General features: G+C 37.7%; 1 long non-coding RNA gene across 1 annotated transcript in view; it reads left to right on the top strand.

Moving 5' to 3' along the window:
- Positions 1–8,522: 8,522 nt before the first annotated feature.
- Positions 8,523–9,695, top strand: part of LOC122356952 — a 40,275-nt gene continuing 39,102 nt past the window's right edge. Inside the window, exon 1 of the long non-coding RNA XR_006252401.1 lies at positions 8,523–9,203. This is a non-coding gene — a long non-coding RNA (uncharacterized LOC122356952). The remainder of the gene's footprint in view (positions 9,204–9,695) is intronic.

Here is a 9,695-nt window from a genome sequence, read left to right as displayed (position 1 = left end):
GACCCTGAAGTCTTGTGCGCATGAGCTCTGGCCCTTTTTTCCTCGTCGATCGCTTTGCTGGTTGCGTTAAACGCGTTTTCGGCCTTTGTCTCTTTTACTGGACAGAAATAGAGAGAGAGAGAGAGCATTGTTTAGAGAGGGAAGGGAATCAAGACACAGGTCAGACCCTTGCATCAAAATGTCCATTTCCGTTTTTTATGTCAAAGCAACATCTCATTTTAAAGAAGCGTTTTGAACAGCCCACGTCTCACTGCCAGTAGCCAGCCTTTTAAAATATGCAACATAATATTAATCGTCTCTTTTGTTTAAGGTATATCTGCCAAGTTATAATTAGATTTGAACTTTTAATTAAAAATGCGAGTGCCGCTTTTCTGTGTGAGATTTGCATTTATGCATTTGGCAGATGGTTTTATACAAAGTGACTTTTTTTTTAGTGTATGCTTTCTTTGGGAGTCAAACATGACCTTGGGATTTTTGCGATGCAGTATTAGCCCACCTTTAAGTCTCTACAATGTATTGGTTTCTAGATACATACAGCGTTAATGACCGTTTATGAGATTTTTGGACTGTTTTCACCAGTTACAAGAACCTAACCCTCATAAAAAAAAAAAAATAAAAAAATATTGGTTTTGGACCATTTCTGGGTAAGGTTTCATCATTCAAGCATAAAGCGATTCAAGCGTAACGATAATAATTTAATGATGTTGTGAATTTCTTTTTGGTAATTTGATAAAATGTTGGTAATTAACATTTAATACATTTTTAAAATGTAAAGTTATATTTGTTGACATTAGTTCATAATGTGACTCAAAATGAACAAACAAAGAAAAATTAACTAACATTGACAAGATGACTAAATAATGTTAATTAATGGCTCACTGTGAAGGTTATTAACTGAAATTAAAAGGCTAGCTGAAATAAAACAACTGACTGACTGAATGAATAAATAATCAAACAATTGGTAATAACAAATAAAAACACAACAAAATCTATAATTACTATAATAGTTTCTTGATACTAATATAGCACTATTACGTCATGTACATTAGAGCATTAACTCAGTTATCACACGTTTTCGTAGTTTGTCGTCACCTTATAAAGGCAAAGTCATTCATTGAATGTATTGAAAATTTCCAATGATTTTTGTCCCCACTTTACCTCTTTTTTTTTTTTTTTAGGTTTTATTTATTTATTTAGGTATTATTCTATCTATCTATATATATATATATATATATATCTATATATATATATATATATATATATATATATATATATATATATATATATATATATATATATATATATATATATATATATATATTTTTTTTTTTTTTTTTTTTGTGTGTGAAAAAATAAACCAAAAATAAAGTAAATTTGTCAAGATTTATCAAAGGGAGATTCAAATCTTGAAGTATCCCGATTTGCTAAAATGAAAGATGTTTGATAAAGCAAGCGATAAAGGTGCATGTTAAAGTGAGTGTTAACCGTGAGGGCGCTCTGATATGGTAAAACCACAGTGTGAGAGCCATATCGCAAACCGGGCAAAGCACCAAAATGTCTGTGGTTTTGTGTCATCTGAAGTGTGGACGTTTAAACAGGTGTGTCTATCCAGTCTGAGCTCGGTCCCTGTCAGATCGGTCAGATAGGAGTCTGCTGTGCTGTGATGTGAGATCAGTGTAGCTGACAGTATCTCTGAAGGCGGATCTATAATCAGTGATTCTGAAGAGTGGCCATCTCTTATCAGAGAGACGCACAAAGACACGCTCGTTCAAGAACACAGACTGCATCAGAGGCAAACAAGAGCAGGCACAAAGAAGGACTGAGTGTGTGTGTGTGTGTGTGTGTGTTGTCTGTGGAGGTGAAAATAATGTAATTTCACATTAATTTGGTTAAGAAACGGATGCATTTCTCTTGTTTCATCTAAAAATGTCTTATTTCAGCAGCAATATCTGAGCATGCAAACCATGATCAATTTATTTTAGATAGCTCTTTATATCATATTGCATCGTATCATATATCACATCATATCATATCATAGCATACTGTATCATGTCATATATCATATCATATCATATCATATATCATATCATAGCATACTGTATCATGTCATATATCATATCATATCATATATCATATCATAGCATACTGTATCATGTCATATTTCATATCATATATCATATCATAGCATACTGGGTCATGTCATATTTCATATCATATTTCATATCATAGCATACTGGGTCATGTCATATATCATATCATATTAGAATGAACAGAGTAGCAACTAATGCTTTCTTTTTAACCAGTCAGAAACACTCTCTACTTATCATTATATATATATATACAGTATATATATATATATATATATATATATATATATATATATATATATATATATATATACACATACACACTGTGTGCCAAATTATAATGCAAGTTGAAATTCTGGTCCATATAGTTTTTTGCAAGAACACGTTACCAATTGCAAAACACTTCAGCCTTAATAACTACTATTGGTTTTGTATTTAATCATATACTATAAGTGATAATTTAATGCATGCACTGCAAAAAATGCTTTTCAAGCCAAGATTTTTTGTCATGTTTCCAGCCAAAATATCTAAAAATTCTCAAAGCAAGAAGGATCTTCTAGACAAGCAAAAATGATTGTCTTGTTTTCACAGAGTCAGAATTAAGTGACTTTTTGCATAGAACAAGAAAGATAATCTGCCAATGGGATACTTCTAAACAGAAAACAAGATTATTTTGCTTGTTTCAGGTAAAGACTTGCTTAATTTTGACTCGTTTTAATTTTTTTATTGAAAAGCATTGTTTGCAGCCCAGAAATAGATAAAACTAAAAAATTATAAAATGCCCATTAGAATACTAATGAATACTAACAATACCAAGTTTGGGAATGACCACTGGGCAGAAAAGTGCTCATTGGGTCTGCAAAGCCAAAAAAAACAAGTGGAGAAGAAAAGATAAATGCTAGCTGCAAAAGAGTTAAGAAATAATGTCAAGAATCAGGTGAGAAACCATCAGGAAGCATTTATTCTCCAGCGCTATCATTTTCCGAAGAACAATGTATCAGATTCTCAGAGACTTTGCTTGGGAACAAAATCCTAAAAAATGACCCTCACTTAATGAGAATAACATACTGAAGTGTTGTGAAATAAGATGAAAGAGAAGTTGTGACTCTTAAAGGAACAGCATCGCAGAATCTATTAGAAGCTCATATTAGTTCACCTTTGCAAGACGGACGTCTCAGGATAGGAGAGCTCCCCAAACTTACTGCTAGATTTAGTCATTTTGCCATTCGATATCGCCATTTTGAGAATTATTGATGAATTATTTTTAAATTCAAGTAGAACTTTATGCATTCGGCCTTGGATTTGCTCACTTGATTAGAAAGCAGTTTAAGTAGCCAAGTGGCCCTGGCTTACAGTGCACCTTTACTTTATGTGTGAGTGTATTTATTCTTATCAGAGCGTATTGAAGTATCCAAGTAACACTGTTGAGTTCTGTTTTTAGACTCTTTCGAGGCCTTGCGGATCGATATAGAGCCCAGCTACCAAATGAATGCTTCTTAATGAGAGGGAAAAAAACAGGAATTAGTCTGTGTCTGCAGCAGTGCTTATAGATTTCCAAAGACTCGGCCTCTCTGTCACTATCTGTTTGGAAATCTTTTTTTTTTTTTTTTTTTTTTTCCAGGATAGCCCGATAAAGGATTAGGCAAACTGTTGTGAATCTTTTTGAAAAAGTCACATATTATAGTTTTATTTATGTTGTGTTCCCCCTCTGAAGTCCACTTATAATGTTATAAGCTTTTGAGCAAAAAGAGTGCTTAAACTTTAAGACAATTTTTCATATTGAGTCCATATTTCCATATTAATTCATTTAAATGTTATATATATATATATATATATATATATATATATATATATATATATATATATATATATATATATATATATATATATATACACTTATCATACACACATATAGACTTTTTGACTCTTAAAAATAAATATACTGTATTTATTCATTACTTTTCTGTTGTCATCGAATAAAAATAATAATGCTAACAATCTATTTTGTTTCCACACAATTCCCAGTAAAGTGTTCATCGCGAGTGGTCATGTTGAGATGGTTCACGTGCCTGATGTCAGAAAGTTTTTGGAAGTTCAAACGAATCCTTTCAGCAGATTGGTTTCAGAACGCACGCTTTTCACTGCGCCGTGGAGGATGTTCGAAGTAATGAAACGGTTACAGAATGTTTTCATGCTACACTGAACTCTTCTACCTCAAAAGATCGATGAAAATGTGATGCCTCAGATTATGACCCCTTTAAGAAGTGGAGCTTCTGTCCGTTCTTGTCCTCGTCTGCTCCTCTCTCCTCCCGGTTTCACCTCTTTCTCTGCGCACTCGTGTGTCCTTGGAAGTGATAGCTAAGTGTTTGTCTCTCTGTGCTCCCTCCCCGGCCTAATGAGGATCAGTGTTGTTTTAAACATGAAATCGGAGTCTCGGCTGAGAGCAATCAATACACGGCCATTACTTCTCTCTGTGAAGAAGCAGTCCGTCTCTCTCTCTCTCTCTCTTTTCTCACACGCCCGTCTCTTGTCTCAGCGTATTTTCTGGTATCGGATATTGGCTTTGAGGGGGTTATGAATTGTTGGCTCCCAAGGGCATCTCCGTGTGCCGCTCTGCCAATTACACCTCTGAATAATGGCCCCCATGGAGGTGGCTGACATGCCTCGGCTGGAGTCTGATACATATACACACCAGAGGATGACCAGACCTGAGCAGAACCCCGACTTGGACCGGAAACGAGGCCCAATCACGTCTGACTGTAAAGACGTCATTGAACTTCTGTTTCAGATCAATTACTGTTTAGACCCAATTTGATTACAGCCTCGTTTTAGTAAGCTGACACTTTTTTTTAAAGCTGCTACTTTCTGTCGAAGTGATCTCGCGTAAAGTTTTCGGTGTTTATTCTGGCTTTAAGCCGCAGAGTTAAACGAACTTTGCGCTGCTGGTCAGAAGTCTGTGTTCATTTTTCTGTAAGCGTGAACATCTGGCAGACTCTGTAAATGATTCTCTATTAGATCAGTCTCTTGCTGTAGGGTTTGTGATTTAGGTCGAATTTCACGAATGATCACCTCATCCATCGCTCGAGATGCCATCACAGGCTTTCTGTGCTTACGTGCAGCATCTGCTATTACGTTAAACTTGCCAAAACAGCATTTTTATTCCTTTTTTCCCCGGAATAGTTGTTTAGTTGCACCAACACTGAACAGTTATTGTATTTTGCTTGGTCAAAATACAGTAATATTGTGATGTATTATTACAGTTTAAAATAGTTGTTTTCTATTAAAAAAATATTTGAAAATATGCATTTTTTTTCAGCATTATAACTCCAATGTTCGGTGTCATATGATCCATCAGAAATCATTCTAATATGCAAATTTGCTGCTTTAGAAATATTTATTATTACCATTAATTTATTTTTTGACAAATGGAAAATTTAAAATTTGGACCAATTTGAAATACTAAATAAAATTGTTATAATCCATTGGAATTTTTTTAAGGGATGTTGTATTTTTATATATATATATATATATATATTCTGCTGTATCTCCTACCTAATTATGAAAATTCAGTCATTCTTTGTGCCTGATGTCACCAGCAGATGTTTTTTTTCTTTGCGAGTTACAAAGAGAAAGTTCTCAATATAAAAAAAATAAAGCTCTTCAATAAAGTTATGGATAAGAAATTGTTTAAAATACAAGTAAAATTATTGCCAATAAATCAGTTATGTCTGTACCTCTATCTCTAAACTCTGACATCTTTTGAGTCGAGAGAAGAACACATATCCAATAAAGGCTTGCTCTTTGTTTTACCTCTCGATCTCACGCATGCATTATACAGATGATATGAAATGTTATGTCAAGTTTTATGTTAGTGACTCTAAATAAGCAAAAATGTTGGTTTCGAGAACTATGACAGAATGCAACAATTCATGATTCTATTTAAATGGAGCTATTTAAATTAGCCTGTACTTTTCGCATGGCTCTAGAAAAATAAAAAAATCGAATTTTATGGATAGAGGGCAGCACGGGACTTATATGACAATTATGTGCTGCTATTTTTTCCTTTATCCGCCATCCCTTTTCATTACCCAAAAGTTTTCATTCTCTGCCCTGCAGAAGAAAGAAAATGATGCCGCTTGAGTGATGTCAGAATTTTCATTATTGCGTGAACTTTCCCTTTAAATGTTAAAGATATATAAACAAGAACAAGCCCAGGGATTTGTGGTGCTGCAAACTGTAAGCGGAGCATCTCGTTAATTAACGGCTCATTGAGGGTATTTTCAATCTGAAGTAAGAGAAGCGTACCCCTTTGTGGCCAGCACAAGAGGAGTCTGGGAAAGCTGACATACTCCCACACGCTGACACATGCTTGCTGACAGCATTCCCCTGGCTCACACATTCGTTTGGCCAGAGTATTTCTCTGTCTTCCACTCCGGTCCAGAGAGCCCTCATCCCGCTTTCATGTGCCATGCGCTAGCCCTGGGCAGGAGAGGACACACCTGGGGCGCGCGGCGGGCATGTCAGCCGCCGGTCCGGCTCTCGCCAGCCTCTCACACACATTTACTGTGATGAACTAAACTATGATGTTCTCTTCACGATCCTCTGCCAAGGCTGCTGGCTGTCTCCCAAAGACGGGAGCAAGACGGAGGAAGGGAGAGGGAAGAGGATTTCGACAGGCTGCCGCTTTCTACGGTACGTCCTGGAGCCGATTTTTTTTAATTTCAGCATATTTTCCGCCTCTAGATCTGTCTGTGCATCATACTGATGTTTAATTTCTCTCTGTCCCAGGCAGGTCTTCCCAGCGGATTTGAGGAATGGCGCTGGCTCCGGATGTATCCCTCGCTGTACAAAGCGGAAATGCGGTTTTCACACACCCTTTCGGCCGAAAGACGGGTCAAAATGGGATAAAAATGCCATTCTATTCGAGATCGAAGAGAAACGGTTTCCCCTGCTTTCGCAGAGATGTATGTGGTGTCCCAGAAACGCCTATATCAGACATATCTGTCGGGTAACAGGACAGTTTATGCAGAAATGTGAAAAAACGCTTAGTGACACGCCCCCCTCGGGCAAAACCCCGCCCCCCAAAGACAAGTCAGCGAACCCTGACGTGCAGAGAGTGTTTCTGATGAGCTATAAAATGCCACTACTGTCATTCTGTGCGAGCACTTTATAGGAAAACTGACAATTTTTTTTGCTGTTTTCTACTTTTACAGAGACGCGCGCTTTCCCAGATCACTTATTACAGTAATATCTGTCAGGTAGTTGGATTTTTTTTACGTGTGAAATTTCCCAAAATTTTAGCAATGTTTTTATACCTATAATCTGAACCTCAAAATTACTTACAGGTCGTTTCATTCGTAGCGTGCAATATTTGTGATGACGCCTTGAATAAAACCGCTTAATTTAGATGTTACCTGAAGCATTTTTAGGTTAGCTTGTTAAAATGTGTTTTACAGGGCTCTGTGAGCGGTGTAATTTATTCCAAGGTTAGCATGTTTGATGATGTGTTTATGCTGATATGCCAGTGCCCGTGCATTGGGGGGGTAATCGTATTTTGCTTCTCCATATTCAAGTAAATGAAGATACTGAAAAATTATTTTTATTTCAGTTATGCATATCTGACTACCAAGTTTTCATGAATGTAATGCATAATAAATGCTTAATATATACATAATAAAGAATAAATCAAAGTTAAGGATAATGAGGATTTTGATACAATTTGTCACGATATGATGAAAAATAATTTTTATATTTAGAAATATTTGTATTTTATAATTCAAGAACACGTCCAGGTCATATTTCAACCCGAAATAACAAAAGTAAGAAATTACTTTTACTTACATTTACCTCACTTTTAAGCAACTCGAATCAATCTTATCCGAGACCGCCATATTTTGCATATTTTGATTCTCATTAATGCAATGCTGAACAAACAAATAGCGATATAAATAAATAAATGAAGCATTTGTTCATTAAGACCCCGCTGCACTGCTTTTACGATTAAAATATAACGTGATTAAAACGCAAAAAAATTTGAGAACAATTCCCACAGTAAAGAAAGGTGATTTTAGGCGAAATATCTTGCCTAAAAATTATATGCAATTTTTTTATTTAAATTTTTGAAATGTGACACGTTTTAGTGACATTCACCCCGAGACAAAAGCACAGACGCCACATGTATGATGTCTTGACGTATTACATCGGGTTACAGAGCCCTTCGACTCACGACCTAACGCGCAATTGTATTTTTTTCGTTACGAACAAGGGGGCAAAGGGTGATGGCGAGCGCTCTCCGGAATTATAATTAGCTCAAACGCGCCACCTATCGGTCAAGAGCAGCAGCGCGCTCCTGTTCAAAAAGTGTCCGCGCTATCAGTGACGACAGACACCGAGAAACTGATGGAAGGGGAGATGGAGTAGAAAGCGGGAGGAGGAGAGAGGGGAATAAAGGAGGGGTGGCGGAGACATTGTGATTTTCTTCTTCTTCTTTCTTATTTAATTGGTCCTCCGGGATCCGGGGCGAGTCCTCCGTTCGCAGCTGCGCAGCTTTAATTGGCTGGAGATTCCACCAAAACACTATTGGAAAAAGCTGAGAGTTTATACAGTTTAGACCCCGGTCCCTTCTGATAAGCCCACTCGTTACCGAGAGCGCCGCTGGACGAGCTTTACGCGGAGGCTCTCCAGAAGCCCTTTCAGATCTCAGACGCGCATCAGCCAGTGAGATCTGCGCGCGCGTCTCCACACCGACGCGCAACCTCTCCGTCCGCCTCACTCTTCGGAGAGCCATCGACGAGCGCGCATCCGGTAGGAGAGCATCACAGGACAAGAGTTTCGGGCAGAGCTCGCGCCGGACCCCCGCTTTTCCACGATTTCGCCCCTGGATGCGTGCACGCGCGCCGCCTTCGAGACTTTCCCGTCAGTTGAAGTTGCTCGCAAGAATGTGTTGGAATTTCGTCTTTATCTTCTGGACGGAGAGACGTCGGTGCGCTCGCGCTGAACACGCAACAAACTAAACGCCCGGGAACTCCAGCGTTCCGCAGAAAAGTCGTTCTTTTCTAAAGGGGATTATTTCGAAGGGCGGCGATCTTACAGGCTCGAACCCCGCGCGGAGAAAAGGTAGGCGCGGACGTTACTTTCGAGCTGCGTGTTTTGGCGTGAGGTTCAAAATGCGGGTTTGAGGGCTAAACGTTAACGTCGATGCCCGCACCCAAACACAGGACCGTTTTGTGAGGTAAAAACGCTTCATCTAATTTAACGCGGCTTAGTCAAGTCCGAAATAGCCAGGCTGCGTAAATTACATCGGTGAAATTCATTTCTTAACATTAAAACCATGTCGAAGTTGCTGCACATGCTTACTTTTAATAGTGCGTACTAGATATGAGAGAACTTTTCTAACTAACGAGTGTGTGATTTTTTTATTATTATTTTTTTTATTTAGCCCCGCTAGCTGATAAATGCATCAGCCCGTTCAGACATATTTAAAATGAGCTGCGACTAAATGCTCGTGAATTTAAACTTTAGACTGTGGAGAAATTCTGCCGTGAATTTGACAGATTATTATACTAATCTGTCACACTGAAGTGGTGCGATTTCTAGTAGCCTACACTT

Source organism: Puntigrus tetrazona, chromosome 13 (genome assembly GCF_018831695.1).
Source record: "Puntigrus tetrazona isolate hp1 chromosome 13, ASM1883169v1, whole genome shotgun sequence".
In the NCBI taxonomy this organism is placed as follows: Eukaryota; Metazoa; Chordata; class Actinopteri; order Cypriniformes; family Cyprinidae; genus Puntigrus; species Puntigrus tetrazona.
The sequence above is the reverse complement of the archived record's forward strand: the minus strand, read 5'-3'. Positions and strand labels throughout refer to the sequence as shown.